The following is a 15,600-nucleotide window of genomic DNA, read 5'->3' as shown; positions in this document are numbered from 1 at the left end:
CAAAAGGCGAGACCTATTGGCCATGCCACTGCTAGTTCTTATGTGCTACGCACTATCACCCAGAATAACAGGATCTTCCTCACACCTCAAACATCAAGTCATAGAAAACTGGTAATTATGTTAAACTGAGATACCCCACAAAACGATATATAAAATTTTAGGAAAAATACAACTATAGCGACTATTTAAAATAAACGCGAGGGATTTGTTACAGTAAAGACACGCCGCCTGTTACAACAACTCCTCGTCTTCTATTTCTAACCAAGCCCTTGTGACGTAGCATGTAAGGATCGAGTGCGCCCACTGTAAGGTGTGCCTTGCTCTGCGTGTGGCGCATGCGTGGTATGGATATTTGGGTACGCAGCTGACAGCTGGGGCAGGTTTAGAGACCCGACTATAGCGGACCCAACGCTAGGGTGCAGGCCGGAGCAGTGGAGAGGGCTTGGGAGCAGTACCGGGGCAAGTCAGATCGCCGTATTGGATCGAAGGAGGTAGCACCTGGGAAGCCTTCACAGCAGCGAGAAAAAGCAGACACACTACTGTCGCCATGTACGGGCACTTGGACCCGCAGCGCTCCCCGTCCCGGGATTTTAACAGCATCGTCCAGATCTGCAGCGCCAATGTATAGAGGATCAGTGGCAACAGTTAGTATGATGGCACAAAAGTACTAGAACAGAGGGCTTCCAGCTTTTATTCTGACGTCACCCACCCTTCAAAGAACAAGACGGAGCCCCGCGTGTTGCTGCAGTGACCGGCTGAAGACACGAGACCAGCCGAGGAGCAGCGCAGAGTCCCCACAAGAGCCGGTAAGTGGGGCATGCTGTGCGTTTAAAGCGCGCCGCGCTTGGAGCGTGTGCATTAAAAAAAAAGTGAAATTGCATGAGGCTTGCGAGGACGGAAGGGGGACAGGAGATGTGCACGTCGAGTGTCTGTATGTGCGTGTTCACGGGCACGTTTACAATTGCAGTCCGTCCTGCGCGTGCACATGTCTTGCCTCCCTTCCAAAGCAAGTCAGTAACAATAGATCTCGCTAGCGACAGCGTTTACGCGCTGCGTCGCTAGACGAGACCTAAAAAAAAGTACCCAAAATGTGATTATTCTAAGGACACAAGTCTTCAAGCAAAAAGGATGGTAAAGAAGGTATGCTCCAAGGGAGTGGCCAACACAAGAAGAGGAAACAAAACCATTAAACAAGAAAGAAGCACACAAAAAAAAAAGCGACAAGAAAATCAACCAATGGGCGGGCCCAGAGCCCACTGTAAGTTTTGGTACATTACACAAGATGTCTTTCAACAGACCAGTAAAAACTCTCTGTAGACGAGGCCTAAAAACCTTTCAACGTTAACTGCAATAGGTCATATTCTCTCCTGTCGAATCCCTCATTCAGCTGCACACAGCACAATACACCCACGCCTGAAGAAAGCACCGTAAGGGAAACTCCAAGGCTTGGAGAACGCGTGTGCACACACACACACACACACACACACACACACAAACACCGCCCTCACCCCTCCACCCAAGCTCAGGGAGTTAAAGTTCATCACAGCATCAGATACCATATCTGCCAGGTTATATGTTAACCGGGTAGGGCATGGCCACGCTCCCAGAATCCTCCGCTCAGGGAGAGCGGGCAGGTGAGTGTGACGTCACGAGATTCACCGCAAACACCGCTGCAGGGCCCAGCTAGAGCGCCGGGACAGGCACGCGCACAACAATGGTTATTTACATAACACTTCCCACAAGCAAGGCCCACACCTCTGAGCCGCAAACAACTATCGAGTGACTCAGTGCGGCCGGGAACCTTTATCTGCCCAAGATCACACCGTGTGCCAATTTAGATCACAAGGCACCCAGGAGCGCCAGGCCGGAGTATCTCGAGACCCCGACCCCCCTGCCCCAGGGGCATGGGAGGTCACCAGCTCCACAATCCGTTCTGCCCCAGGCTCGCCATTCGGAGTGTGTAGGATTTAAACCACATGTTTTTGTCAGTGTTTGCTGTTGATGGTGTGGGCAGTGCCTGCATTTGAGCTTTCGTGTCCCCTGGCTTCCTCATCTCACCACAGATTGAGTTGATGACGTTTAAGAGTTTATGTGCTTCACATTTCGCACATTCCGACGTAGGAAAGAATAGCCGACAAGTTAAAACTAAAATGTACCCAATAAAAAGGAATAAAATAACCTTTCCATGAGAAAAGGAAACTGTGGCAGCAAACTACAAGTGAAATCTTCAAAGTAGCGTAAAAGTTATATGGATCAACTGGTTTCTCTTCTTGGAGAGTTTCTGTATATTGTTACTTGTTTATTTTATCATGCAAAGCGTCTCAATCTGAGGCAAACTCGGCGGGAGGGCAAATTATTTCAAAATAATGCAAAGAAAAAAAAGAAAAGTGAATAGAAAAGTTATGTTTTGTATGCAACACTGTTTGATGCGACTTTGGGGTTCTTCAAGTTTGCTATTGTGCTGCAGAACGATTCCGAAGGGAGCGAAATCAGGCAGTCCACAGAACCGATTTCGCACAAAACCTAACATTTTTATAATTTTAGAGCCGTTTGTAACTTTAATGGTCAGTCCAGACACATCGATAGCACCCTGAACTGCCTTTTAACTGCCCCTGGAGGGGCTGGGAAGAATGAAGACCATGTGCCAGGCTTGTTTTATCGAGTACCCGCCTAGTTTATGTTGGTCTGCAATTAAGAAGTCACAAGAGTCGCAACAAGCATTGGCAAAGGCAATAGGTTTCGCCTTTGGGACCTATTGGCTTTGCCAATGATTTTTAGCCGTGCTGTATAAGCAGCCCTGATACTATGCAGCATGGCTTAAAAAAAACAACACGTATGTCCTAAAAGAAGTAAAACCACAAAAATACCCAGAAGGAGCTATGATGCAGCATTGGTGTGACTTTGTAGGTTTGTAGACGTAATGTTAAGAGGCTTATATGGCGCGACAGCTACCCCTCTGGGTTTCCTAACGCTTTTACCAACCGGTAAGGTTCCACCAGGACTAACTAGCTCAGAATAACCAAGTCTTCAGCTGTCTGCCGAAGGTGGTCAACGAAGTACAGAATCTCAGGTGTTCCGGTAGAGCGTTGGTGCGCCTGGGGACGATGGACGCAAAGCAAAGGCCTCCCATGCGAGTCCGTTTGATCCTAGTGCACAGGGAGAGGATGCTGGGGCGTAAAGAGTGAGTAGGCCGATAAGGTTTTATCAGGCCAGCAATATAGTGAGGGGCAACCCCTGCCCTAGCTTTGTAGACGTAGCACAAGGCTTTACATTGGATGCGTTTCTCCACCTTGAGCCAATGAAGCTCACGGAGGAGAGATGCAACGGACGCATGCTTTGGAAGTCTGTGAACCAGCATGGCGGCCGCGTTCTGCACCACCGGCAAGAGTCTCATGGAGGCATTATCAACCCCCAATTAAAGGATGTTGCCATAATCTAATCTGGACAAAATAAGTGCCTGGATGACAGTTCTCTGGGCAGAAACAGGGATTATCCATCTAAACGTTCGTAGCCATTTCAGGGTCGCAAAACGGTTTGCAGATACCTTCGCCACCTGAGGCTTCATAGAAAGCTTATTGTCCACCAAAAAGCCTAGAATAGCGGTTAGTTTAAATTGCACATCTCTCGAACACAACTTTTTCTTTGTGTTTAGACGCATGTATCGATTTTGTATATGATATGTGATTCATGTAGTCTGAAGTCCGTATGTAATGTGACTGCTTCTATTGTAAAGCGCTCCGACACCTTTGGGTAAAGTACGTGCTATATAAAAACGCACAAATACATAAACACCACTTCTAGCACTGCGGGCCCAGAGTCTGAACTTACACAAAGACTTGAAGATTGGGCCTCAAGATGGCGCATCAAGGAGGTTTTTCCGAGTTGAAAACACTACCTAAAAAGCAATGTTGGAGGCATTATTTAAGAAAAAAATTGTATTCTGCGTTCCAGGCATGTTTCACCCCTCTGGTTAAAACGTCATCTGTTGTGGACTTGCTCTGTTGACCAAAGGGGATGGAAAACCTGTTTGGTTACGATGTGAGCGCCAGTTGTAAAGCTCAATTGCTTCATACCATAGATTTACAGGCACACAGTCTAAGATAAATAAGAAAAGACAATAAAAATCTATGTTTGTCACACGGTTAAACTGTTGTAAAATGACCTGCCAGAGAAAAGGGAAGGGCACACAGATTGTAGCAGTCAACAACGAAACTGATAAGAGTGCTCCACCAGTCAGTGGACTAAACCGCATAACACCAGCAGAGAGGGTGAAAAATGACATCATGGTATTTTAATGAAAACCAAAGCATTTCTGTTGCAGGCTGTGCCCCAGGATCCTGCTTTCGCAGTCCACATTTGTGGGTGGCTTTGGATACTGGTATACAGAAGGGGCCTCTTGCATGACCACAGACTGAGGGGAGCTTTGGACAAACTTCTCTTGGTCTTCTAGAAGAGAGGAATTATTTTAATGTTTGCCCGACCCACAGACAACACCTGGACATGAGAGTCTAACTTTACTTTGGGAGCCCACAGTATTCTGGAAACCTCCCCAAAATGTAGATAATTTAACAAGCAGGGCCTCTTCGAAATTCGGGGTTGTTTGGAAATGTTTAGTGATGGTGGAGGACGCCCACTTCCAGGCCCACACCCTCACCGACTACACAAAGTAGGGCGATCTGAAACTTACGTGATTTCCCACTATTTCTTGGTGTGGGACAAGTGGTATTTCAAACCGCAAGATCCTAGCTCCAAGGACCAGCACAGAGCCCTTCACATAAAGCAGGTTTGTATTTCAGCAGGAACATATCACACACAAGGTGGAGTAGTTACAACAGTTGCATATGTGGCATCAGGTTAAAAACCAGGAAGTTATTGGGAGTGGGCGTTAAGATGGGGCCAGAGTTTGGATAGTGCAATCCAGTGTTCCCTTAATAAAACAAGGAATAACGATGAAGTAAAATTTGTAAAATGCGGCCCTCTAAGTCATGCTTCAGCACTGGACAAGAACTAGACCAGCTCAGTAGATTACAAAAGATAGTGCATGTAAGCAGCCATGTTAGTTGTGTGCGAAAGAGGGGTTTGATTGAATACGGTGAATGAAGGGAAGCTTCTTCCAAATTTTGGAGTGGACGTGTGTGTCTTTTTAAATTTAGGGACACTACAGGAGATGGACTGAAGTAGAGCTGAAGCCGATCACTCAAGAAGTGCAGTTGCACAAAACAGAAAAACAAACAACAGCTGACCTTGGTCAAGCACTTAAATTCCATTAATCATCCGCATTAGCAAGTGTTGGTCTTGTATGACTTTCAATAGAGTGCACCTTCATTTGTTTGTGGACTTTCATGCACAAAACAGAAGCCTGCAACATGTGAGGCCCGGTGGCATATGAAGACACTAAAGAAGATGATTCTTTTTTGCTGCTGGAAGCCAATAAAGGCCAGAAATATGGACCAATACATGATTGCGTTATGACAGTTTCATGGTGAGACATTCCAAATTAGGTGAGAGCCGAGTGACTACATGTTTGGGAGGATACAAATATAGAGAGCTGCAGTAGTCCAGTTGGGAAGACCCATCTCCACTAGAACTGACCTGCAGGAGAAGCTGAGGCAAGATTTTCCACCGAATCTTTTAGACGAGGAAGCAGATAAAAGTATATATATTGTCACTCAAGGGGCAATACACTGATGAAGCCAAGGTTTCAAAATGTAGGCTGGAATGGTGAGGACATATAGAGACAGGCCAACAGGTATCAAATTAAATGGAGATGAAATCACCAAAAAGGAAAACGTATTATTTATCTCTAATTCATTTTAGAAAGTTAACACCTATCAAATGTGCAAGTTGAAATCATGTTTGGGTGTTTATCTCTTAATTACCAAGCCGGGTGACGAATTGAGGATTGTTAGCATAGCATTAAAACAGAATGCAAAAAGAGAATTAAAGCTGCAAACAGGGCCATGAAGATGTTGAAACGTGTCGACGTCAAAGATGAGTGCTGTGGCACCCCAAGGATTTTCTTTTCAGAAGAAGGACGAAAAGGCTTCGGTATGGGCCTGGAAAGAGGTCACTAAGAAACAAAACATGACAGTGTACATCACTGCCTCTCACCTGCACACCTGAAATTGGTGAATAGGGTGGGGTGAGAGACCGTTCCAAACACTGCTAAGAGGTCAAGAAAGATGAGGGTTGCACAATTATCCTTCTCCGAGCATCGAGAACAGCCACAAGCAACAATCTGGATCATGAGCGCGGAAGGAACCCAACTTGGGAAGAACCAAGACATTGGTTAGACTCCAAAAATATGACTTCTGTGCTGACTGCAACCTCGGTGACTTTGGAAGAGAATGCCAGAAGTGAACTGGGACAACATTTTGTATGAATTGCTGGATTCAAATTAGGCTTCTTCCGGAGTGGAACCACAACGGATACTTTATCGGGCAAAGATAGTAATCTTCTGGGTTTCAAAAAATCCATAAAGGAAGATGTCCGGCCTATGTATTCCTGAAATCTAAACCGGGTTGATTGTCCTGTCTTAGAAGAAGAGATCTCATCTATCAAATTGTGCAAGTCAGGATCACCTCTGGTTGTGCTGCCGATTAAATTTACTCATAAACATATTCTGGGAGTTACGGACTCCAGTCACAAAAAAATGATTGCTCTTTGAAGCCTGGCACGGTTTCCTAAATAGTTTAAGTTGGGAGTTGTTAAGCCTTTCTTGTTAAAATAGTCTAACCGTGGTCCTGTCAACAATCTGCAGATCACTATCGCCCGCCATTGCCAAGATACTGGAAAATACTGTAGCTAAAAGAGCCATGTTAGTACCTTGAAGTATACTGTTTCGGGCAACGCCCAAGGGTGTTTCATTCCGTGCAACAGCACAGAATCAGCATCAACAGGTGCTCTTGACGATCTTTTACTGGCTGCGGACACGGTGGACCACAATATCGTGAACATCCATCTTTTGACTGCAGAATGAAAGGACTGCGATTAAATTGGTTTAAGTCTTTTCTCAAGGATACATCACAGAAAGTCACACTTGAGAAATAGACCTCACCTTCTCCCACGGTGCTCTCCAGGGATCGAATTTATCTACTTATCTTTTTAATATCTTTGTAACGCATCTTGTATTAATCATTCGAAATCAGGCTGTATGCTAGATTCATATTCTGACACCAAGCTCTTTTCTGGTATCACTAAAAGTGGGCATTCCCTGTCTTCTCTTTTGAACTCTCAATTATATTAGATAAACTAAGTGGTTACAAATTAATGTAGTAAAAACAGACTCTCTTGGTCAGAAATTATCTCTCGCCTTAGCTGTACATTCTATGGCCATCGGTCTTAAGCTTACGCCCTTAACATAAACTTTCTGTGAAAAGTCCAAGTGTCAAAATCAAAGATAACCTAAAACTTAACATATTTACTAGGTTGTCTCTTCGAGATCTATGCTCCTCCGCAGGCTTAAACCCATTCTTCCTTTGCTATCTATCGGTACTCGACAAACCATTGGGCCAGCTCCCTATTATTGTAACTCTGTATTCTGTCATTTTTAAGAAACAACTGAGCAGATTGAAATGCATCTAGAATCAAGCTGCCCAAGCAATCGTTGAAATCTCTAAAGAACCCTCCTCGGCAAATCAGATCCTCCACTCAATACACTGGTTACTTTTTCACAAGACGACGCTCTTCAAGTCTATGTGCATAGTACACAAGCGCCTTTATGGAAGTGTGCCCCATCTTCTTAAGACTCGTTTCAAGCTGTACACCTCTTCTCCGGTACTATGTTCATCCAATACCAGTCTTTTATCTGCCCCATGTTTTTGAAAATTGCACTCCTGCGACAAATCCTTTTCTTAGTTCGCCTCTAGACAATAGAACCGTCTCGCTCAGATCTGAGGTCAAACCCGTCTTTGCTCGTCTCAAGGAAATGTTTTAGGCCATCCTCTTTTCCTTATAATTTCTCTCCTCCTTTCAGTCAATGGCCCTAATCACCAAGAGACCTTTGGGTGCATGTAGAGCTTTATACATTGCCATTAACAATGGCCTGCTTCAAGTTGGTGTGAACACAGTAGGTGAGCACACATTTAAAATATTAATAACAATTTCAGAGGTGGGATTGGTGACAAGTATCACTATTTTCATAAAGCATGGGTGTAGAAGAGAATCAAACTTAATACAGAAATGTTTGTTCTAGATGAAAGCAGTGGACATTGGGCAAAAGGATCCCAGGGTAGCAGAAGGATAAATAGATTCAGTCGCTGACGACTAAGTAGACGGTAGGAAGAAGGTGGAGACAGAAGACTCTTGTTTCAGAATTGTCAAAAACGTTCTGTTCAAATTCTCTGTGATTTTCCACCTAAAAATTCAGAGGAAAGTTTCTTGTAAGCTTTCCTCACCTTGCGGAAGGTATCAATGACTCAACTATTCTGAATCTGAGCCAATACATGTCTGGGATCCTAAACATATAACCTTGCACACTCGATACAGCATCCATGTCGCATCAGCTATTTGCAAGGAGAGAATTTGCTCTAAGATAAGTGCCTAAGTAGTGGAGGCCCAGCATTGTCTCCAAAGAAATTCAAGCTGTATTCACTTTAAAGCTGCTGAGATTGGCAGATTCATATATTTTAAGGATCCCAAGATCCAGGAAGGTACAAGCCCAAAGCGGATTTTTTATCTCCATCAAAGGCCAGATATGGGAATGCCTTATGTAAAGATCTTAGGCTAAAAAAGATCTGCTACTTTTAAGCAAAGATCTCATACGTGCCCTATTTTGTCCAAAATTGTTATTGTTCTGGTAGTAGTATCACACGACCATTGGTCGATATGACGTTGTCAGAGCTCCAGGAAGGAGCTAGCTGGTGGTAGTTAGCTCAGTAACATAACTTTTCTACTTATCAATAACGTACTTCTATGCAGCAACAGCTGGCTACCTACATATTGACATCAAACGTCATTTACAACACCTGTGTATATGTCAGTGACGTTCTTCCTTTACACCAGCACCTGCTTATTCATTGATAACATTTCTTTTTTGCTCCACATCTACTTGTAGAACTATAGCGTCCTCTACGACACCTTTCTTTATATTGACTAGATTCTTTTGTTAGAGCAACACCTGCCTATGTAGCGATAACATTTATTTCCAGTGACACCAGTCTGTAGGTCTCTAACGTCCTTCCCCTCCTGCCTTTACAATGACACCTGAAAATATTTTGATAACTGTATGTACAGCGACGTCTGCTTATGCATTAGTAACATCTCTTGTTACAGTGACGCCTTCCTTCATATCTATAAACATCCATCCTTACCAACGACACCAACCTCTATATTTTATAACATTCTTCCTTTATACCAGTTCCTGATCATGTGATAACAACTTTACTTATCCAGTGACACCTTCATGTTCATAAATTCCCTTCTTTATAGCCACACCTGGGGCCGTATTATACAATTGACCCGGGGACGCAACGGGAGTTTGCACTCGTTTTGCGCGCTGCCGGGGCAGTTTAGTACTACAGAAGGGGCCGCAAACGCTTGTGCGGCCCCTTCTGTAATACTGATAGCGTTGGTGCACATAAAGCGCTATCTTCAGAGGGCGTTCCCTCATTTGCATGAGGGCGTGCACAAGGCCTGCCTATATAGTGATAACATCCTTTCTTTCCTAGCATACCTAAATATATTCGCAACACCCTCCCTTTACTACAACACTTCTCTATTAATAATATCCCTCTTTTACAGCAACACCGGCCTATAGATAACATCCCTTCTTTCGAGCAACACGCCTATATATTCAAATCCTTCTTCTTTACAGTGAATCATCTGTTTGTTAATAACGTCCCTCCTTTACAGCGACCATTATTTATTAATAACATCCCTGCTTTAAAGGGACACCGTCTATAGATTTTATAACACATCTCCATTTCAGCAGTACCGTCAATATCGCAGAACAGTGCCTCGTCGGGGGAAGTAAGTGCCATATAATGCAATCACAATACAATATATAACTCACACTGAAACGCAGCAGTCGGACAGTTGATTGTTTCTTAAAGGCTGCCTAAAAATTCCCTTTACGCCTCGACTCTCTTACATTCACATAAGTAAAAACTTCCAAGGGTCATTTCCATTGCCAAGTAGTGTACTAGTCCATAGCAATAAACCAACCAGGCTTCTCCAACGAGTAGCTCGTGAGCTGCTGGTAAATCCCCATCTACCTGCAAGTAGCTCTCATGTGTACAGCCCAGTGTATAAAATTGGAGGCTTTTGTTTGGTTGAATATATGCTTACTAAAATTGAAAAGCGTGTATACAAGATGAAAATGTGTGTAATTGAAGAACTCATGCTAATGTTTGGACAAAAATGGTTGAATTTGCAAAATAGATTGTAAACTGATATTGTAGCTATGAATTTTGAGGCCGTGGGGGCTCTTTGCTCATATTATTACTTCGGTGCCAAGGGCATTTCAGCTGTGGTTGTTTTGTATTCCCCAAGTAGAGGTATTTCAAATTGAGAACATTTTTTGACATTAGAACTGGTTACCCTCTCTGACTCACTGAGGTGATCACTGTTGGTAATCGTGCACGGGGCAGCCACTCATGTAATCTTGTCTGATGCAGTCACTATTACAACGCTAATAATAGTAGCTCGGGGGGGATTTTCATTTAGCGTGAGTAGCTCTTATTACAGAAAAGGTTGGAGACCCTCTGAACAGACGTGAATAACTGAAGAGATCTGCCACACACCGCCAGCCAACGGAGGACTATAATTTAGTCCCCGCTGCAGGTACAGAGGAGCTACATACTATGGCCACTTCTTGGCATCTCACAATGACAATCAGATTTGGGGTGAAATTAAAGTCAATCGTAGAAGATCTCTTCGCCACTTCCCTCTCCGACTTATGCCTGCTCACGACCATAACGTTTTAACAAAGTATCTCAGAATGGACAACCCAATGCATTTACCAGCAAAGTGGACTTCAAACATAATACCAAAAAAAGACCTTCAGAGCTGCTCAAAGCTGCCATCTTCCTAAAAAACACATTTATCTCACACTTCATGCATTGCACTGTTAAGTGCTGCGTCCCATAAATGCACTGCAGCAGTCCTCCGGCGCAACATGGAAACTCTTCCCATATAGGATAAAAAGAAAGACGACCACAAATCCTGCATGGTGTAGCATACTACCCATGTAGACAAGCACTTCAGCGCCCCACACAGGGGTAGCAAGCGCTCCAGAAAGGTTGCATTACAATATATTAATATTTTTCCTCCTCTTTGGACATCTCTATATATCCGTAATATAGGTAACATCCCTCTTTTACAAGGACAACGCCTACAGATTTATAACATTCCTCTATTACGGGACACATCTGGTGTTTTCTCGCGATAGATATATCCAAACAAACCCCTTTCAGGCATAGAGTGACGCATAACTTATGCAAAAAAGAAGCAGAGAACTCTCAGTTGTTCCCAAGTTTAGGCGGAGAGCATCTCCTGATTAAAGCACCCTACAACACCAAAGACACTCTGGATTTGCTCAGCTCAAATGTCTGCTTTTCTATCAAACTTTTTACGCATAGGATTAGCACTGTGCCATCCACGGCAAGACGGAAAGGGATAATATCTTCTACCATTTCCACAGCAAAGTCTTCAAGCATAGGATTAGCACAGTGCTGTCCATGCCGACCTGTAAAATGACAAAAGCCTTTTACCACTCCATGCACAGTATTACAGCTTTGAATTGGTAAAATACCATCCAAGCCAACCTAAAATGAATTTAAAAGCAACCCCTGACACGAGTTTCGCTATCATTATAGCTCTACAGAGAGGTTTAGCTTTGTTCAGACACAAGCGAGCACACAGTATACATTTTTTGAAGATTCGTCAAACGGCACCAAAGATATAGGAAAGTCAAAAAACTATTTTCCTATGGTAACTAGGTCCTAACTATAACTACCTACTGCGACCGCCAGTAGAAGATATATATATATATGATATAGATATATATATATATATATATATATATATATATATATATATTAATAATAAAAAGCCCTCAAGGGGTTGGATGTAATTGTTGTTTATTCACAACGTGTGCAAACACGCAACAGATGCGTTTCGGCTGACGCCCTTGTTGTATAATTATATATATATATACACACACACACACACACACACACACACACACGCACATTCCTTCTTTATAAGAACAGCTCTATATATTTACAGGGATTTATAGGGATGCCTGCCTAAATATCTAAAATACCTTTTCCGTTATAACAGCTTCCGGCGATTACTTCATAAAACAACTCCATTTTCCAGAGCCCTGTAACTAGAGGATTACCGTTCCCTTCTGCGGAGTCTGCCAGAGCAGTTCTCCCCGCCACTGACACCATTAATACACATGTACGATTATCTTGTCTTATTCAATGTGATCTATTCCTCGATTGTATTCTCCTTAAGCCAGAGCATAAGCCGTGCGATACATAAATCGCTAGCAAGATGTGGAACCACTGCGCAGACATTCACTGGCTAGCACTGGAGGGTCGCAGGAAAGTGATGTCATACTTGGATCCCGGCCCAAAAAGTTAATCTCAGGCAGTGTGGTGGAGGCACACAAAGGAGCCCCAGGAACAAGGGCTAAATCTGTGCCCAGGCAGGCTGGCACACGGCATCGGGTCCTGTAAGCCGCGTGCCAGCCTCGAGACCACGACTTTGTTATAGAAAGGGTGAAGCAGAGCGACCGCCACACGGTGGATGCTACTATGTGAGACAGGAGACCACACCGGTGAAGAGACACAATATCACTATATTATTATTATATGGAGTTGTATATAGCGCTAGCTAGACCCAAAAGTATCCGAGCGCTTTAAATGTTATGTGATAATGTTGACAAGAGGTAGGAGAGGGGATTCATGAGTCATCGTTGAACAATACAGCATTAAGTGGTTATAAAGTCCCACACGTATAACACAAGGACGCATTGAGGAACGGCATCCGGGAGAGTTTATATAGCGCTAGCTAGTCCCAAAGGTATCAGAGCACTTTACATGTTATGTGATAACGTTTACAAGAGGTACATGGGGGGATTCACAAGAGTCATAGTTGAACAATACAGCATCAGGTGGTTATAATAGTCCCACAAGTGCAACGCAAGGACACATTGTGGAACGGCATCGGGGACAGAAAAGGAGACTGAGAGTCTTGAAGGAACTAGTGAAATAATAGCGCTAGCTAGACCCAAAGGTATCAGAGCGCTTTACATCTTATGTGAAATGCTTATATAGACACAGACCCATATTTGTCAAGCTTTTGCGTTATATGCTGGACATAACAAAAGCGCACACCTCCAGCACAGTACATTATACAGATCACCTGGTGTGCAACCAAAACAGTGCCTGTAGAGGTCAACAAAAAAAATAGTTTCTACTACAAGCAGATCACAAGTTACTAAAAACCTAATGAGGTGAAATATTTGCCCAGACAGTATTACCACATGCAAAAAAATTACAAAATAATTAAATAATATTACCCTTATAAAAAAAAAAAAACAATTTCCACAGTATGCCACATAATTTGGATTTTCTTGTCGCATAATTTAGTCAACCCTACCACCAGCAATGGTGGCTCTGCTAAGGAGGTGATTGGCACCGCTATTCATTGCACATGACGATCTGGCCACAAATCATCGGCGCTCATGCCAATCCTGATGCTGCTTTCTTGCTACTACCAGCAGCATGACAGCAGCGTCAGGATTGGCCAGTGGAGGCTGGAAGAGCGCAATGCGGCGATCCGGTGATGCGGCAGGTAAGTTGTCTCTTTTTTTATTGTTTGTGTCATCCATGCACAGTTCCTCTATGTCACGCTTAAGTAGTACATTATGATTTTTTTTTAGATTTATTTTTTACGTTCCGTTATATATCTTGTTTGCCCTGGTTATAATTGCAGGACTACATGTACCAACAAGTACATTTGAACCAGAAGCGTATGAGCAACTTACGCTTTTGAGCTCTGTGGCTGGATTTATTCTCTCATCACCAGGCCCATGGGGTTCTCTCATCTTATCATGCCTCTGCACAAGCATATTCAGTGAGATCCAAGGATTATGCACGGATATGCAAGGACCAGAGATCAGCTTTCAGGGTTTGTAATTCCCCAAAGGGACCACAAACAAAAAACGGTTTAAAGAGAGCTTGTATGCAACGAACGTCAGCCCGTCAGTCGACATGTTCTGGCTGACACCAGTGCCAAAACAAGTCATCACCGTGCCAAACATGGCAGTAATTCTTAAAGCGTTTTGAACACTTGAACGAAGCTGGTGTGAGCCAATATTCTCCTGTGCACACAGACATCCGCAATCCGGCTGCACATAATGAACATTGGTAGGTTTTTCATAACATATGGCACATCTGCAAATACGTAGATCCCATAAGTGTGGTACACTTTCACAATTTTAGCTGTGGGGGAGGGTTTGTGAGCTTTAATGAATGAGTCCAGCTAAAAAAAAAATAATTGAGTAAACATGCAAGCTCGTAGGTATTAACCTATGAAATGCCGAGCGTTTCTCACCCTGGAAATGCACACAACAGCAGGAGAAAGCACGTTTCCTGGGAAGGCAGTAGGGAGGAAACACCCCCATATTTAATAGGGATGTAGTGGAAGTGGTTTCTCCCATGAGAACAACATTTTCAACATGAATAAAAAGATAGGTGATAAAAAAAAAGTTAAATATTCAAACACTGAAATACTGCAACTCAATCAATTCAATGTATTTATGATTTGGAACCCCAAGGAGTTCCACATAAAATATACAAAAGAGAGGAAGATTTCCATGATATCATATTGTTCTATTCTCAAAAACCGAATAAAACAATCGGGGGCCTAGCGAATGATAATTTCACTATGCAATACAATTTTAAAAACAGTATTTAGGAAAAGCAAAAAATGACTCCATATATGTATAGAGTCAAATACATAATGTATGAAGTGCAAGTACGCATACGTAAGAACCTTTCCACAATCAGTAATAATATAGTGCAAATTCCGCAAATTGCTTTAACCCTAATAACTGTTCTAACAACTTCATTTAAGCAATTCAAGAACCCTAGGTTTCAGTTTAAAATGTGCAACTCTAATCGTGTTATGCTGTATAGCGCTTTAACGTCCTAAGTACTGATTACCGTAACAATGAAAAAAATACCACCAAGCAGTGGCAAAGCGAGAGCGGGTTTAATATGCTTATGTATGCAGTTTTAGTTCATTTGAGGGAGTCAGGCAGGATGAGCCAGCAGAGGGCGTTACAGATGTGAAGTAGTCCCTCATGCAGTGCCATGCAAACACGGAGGGATACACGTGGACAGCCAATAGCAAAAGGTGAGAGACGAATCATTCTACAGGGTGGAGCCTAGAGGTGACCAATGGCTAAAGCTGGCTCGTTGAAGTAAGTCGGTGGCTGAAAGGAGGAGGTTCCAACGCTGCTCTGAGTAGGAGGGTAGATGCAGCTCTGTTTGACATCTGCGCTGTCAAAATCCAGATGTGGAAGTGACCCGTTCAAGATCAAGCTTACGTCAGTGGGCAGCTAGGATTTGATTTTATAAAGTG

General features: G+C 43.3%; 1 protein-coding gene across 1 annotated transcript in view; it reads right to left on the bottom strand.

The window, feature by feature from the left end:
- EFNA4 (ephrin A4) overlaps positions 1–15,600 on the bottom strand; it is a 202,896-nt gene that overhangs the window by 148,310 nt on the left and 38,986 nt on the right. The window lies entirely within an intron of this gene.

Source organism: Triturus cristatus, chromosome 12 (assembly GCF_964204655.1).
Source record: "Triturus cristatus chromosome 12, aTriCri1.1, whole genome shotgun sequence".
NCBI classification, from domain to species: Eukaryota; Metazoa; Chordata; class Amphibia; order Caudata; family Salamandridae; genus Triturus; species Triturus cristatus.
The sequence above is the reverse complement of the archived record's forward strand: the minus strand, read 5'-3'. Positions and strand labels throughout refer to the sequence as shown.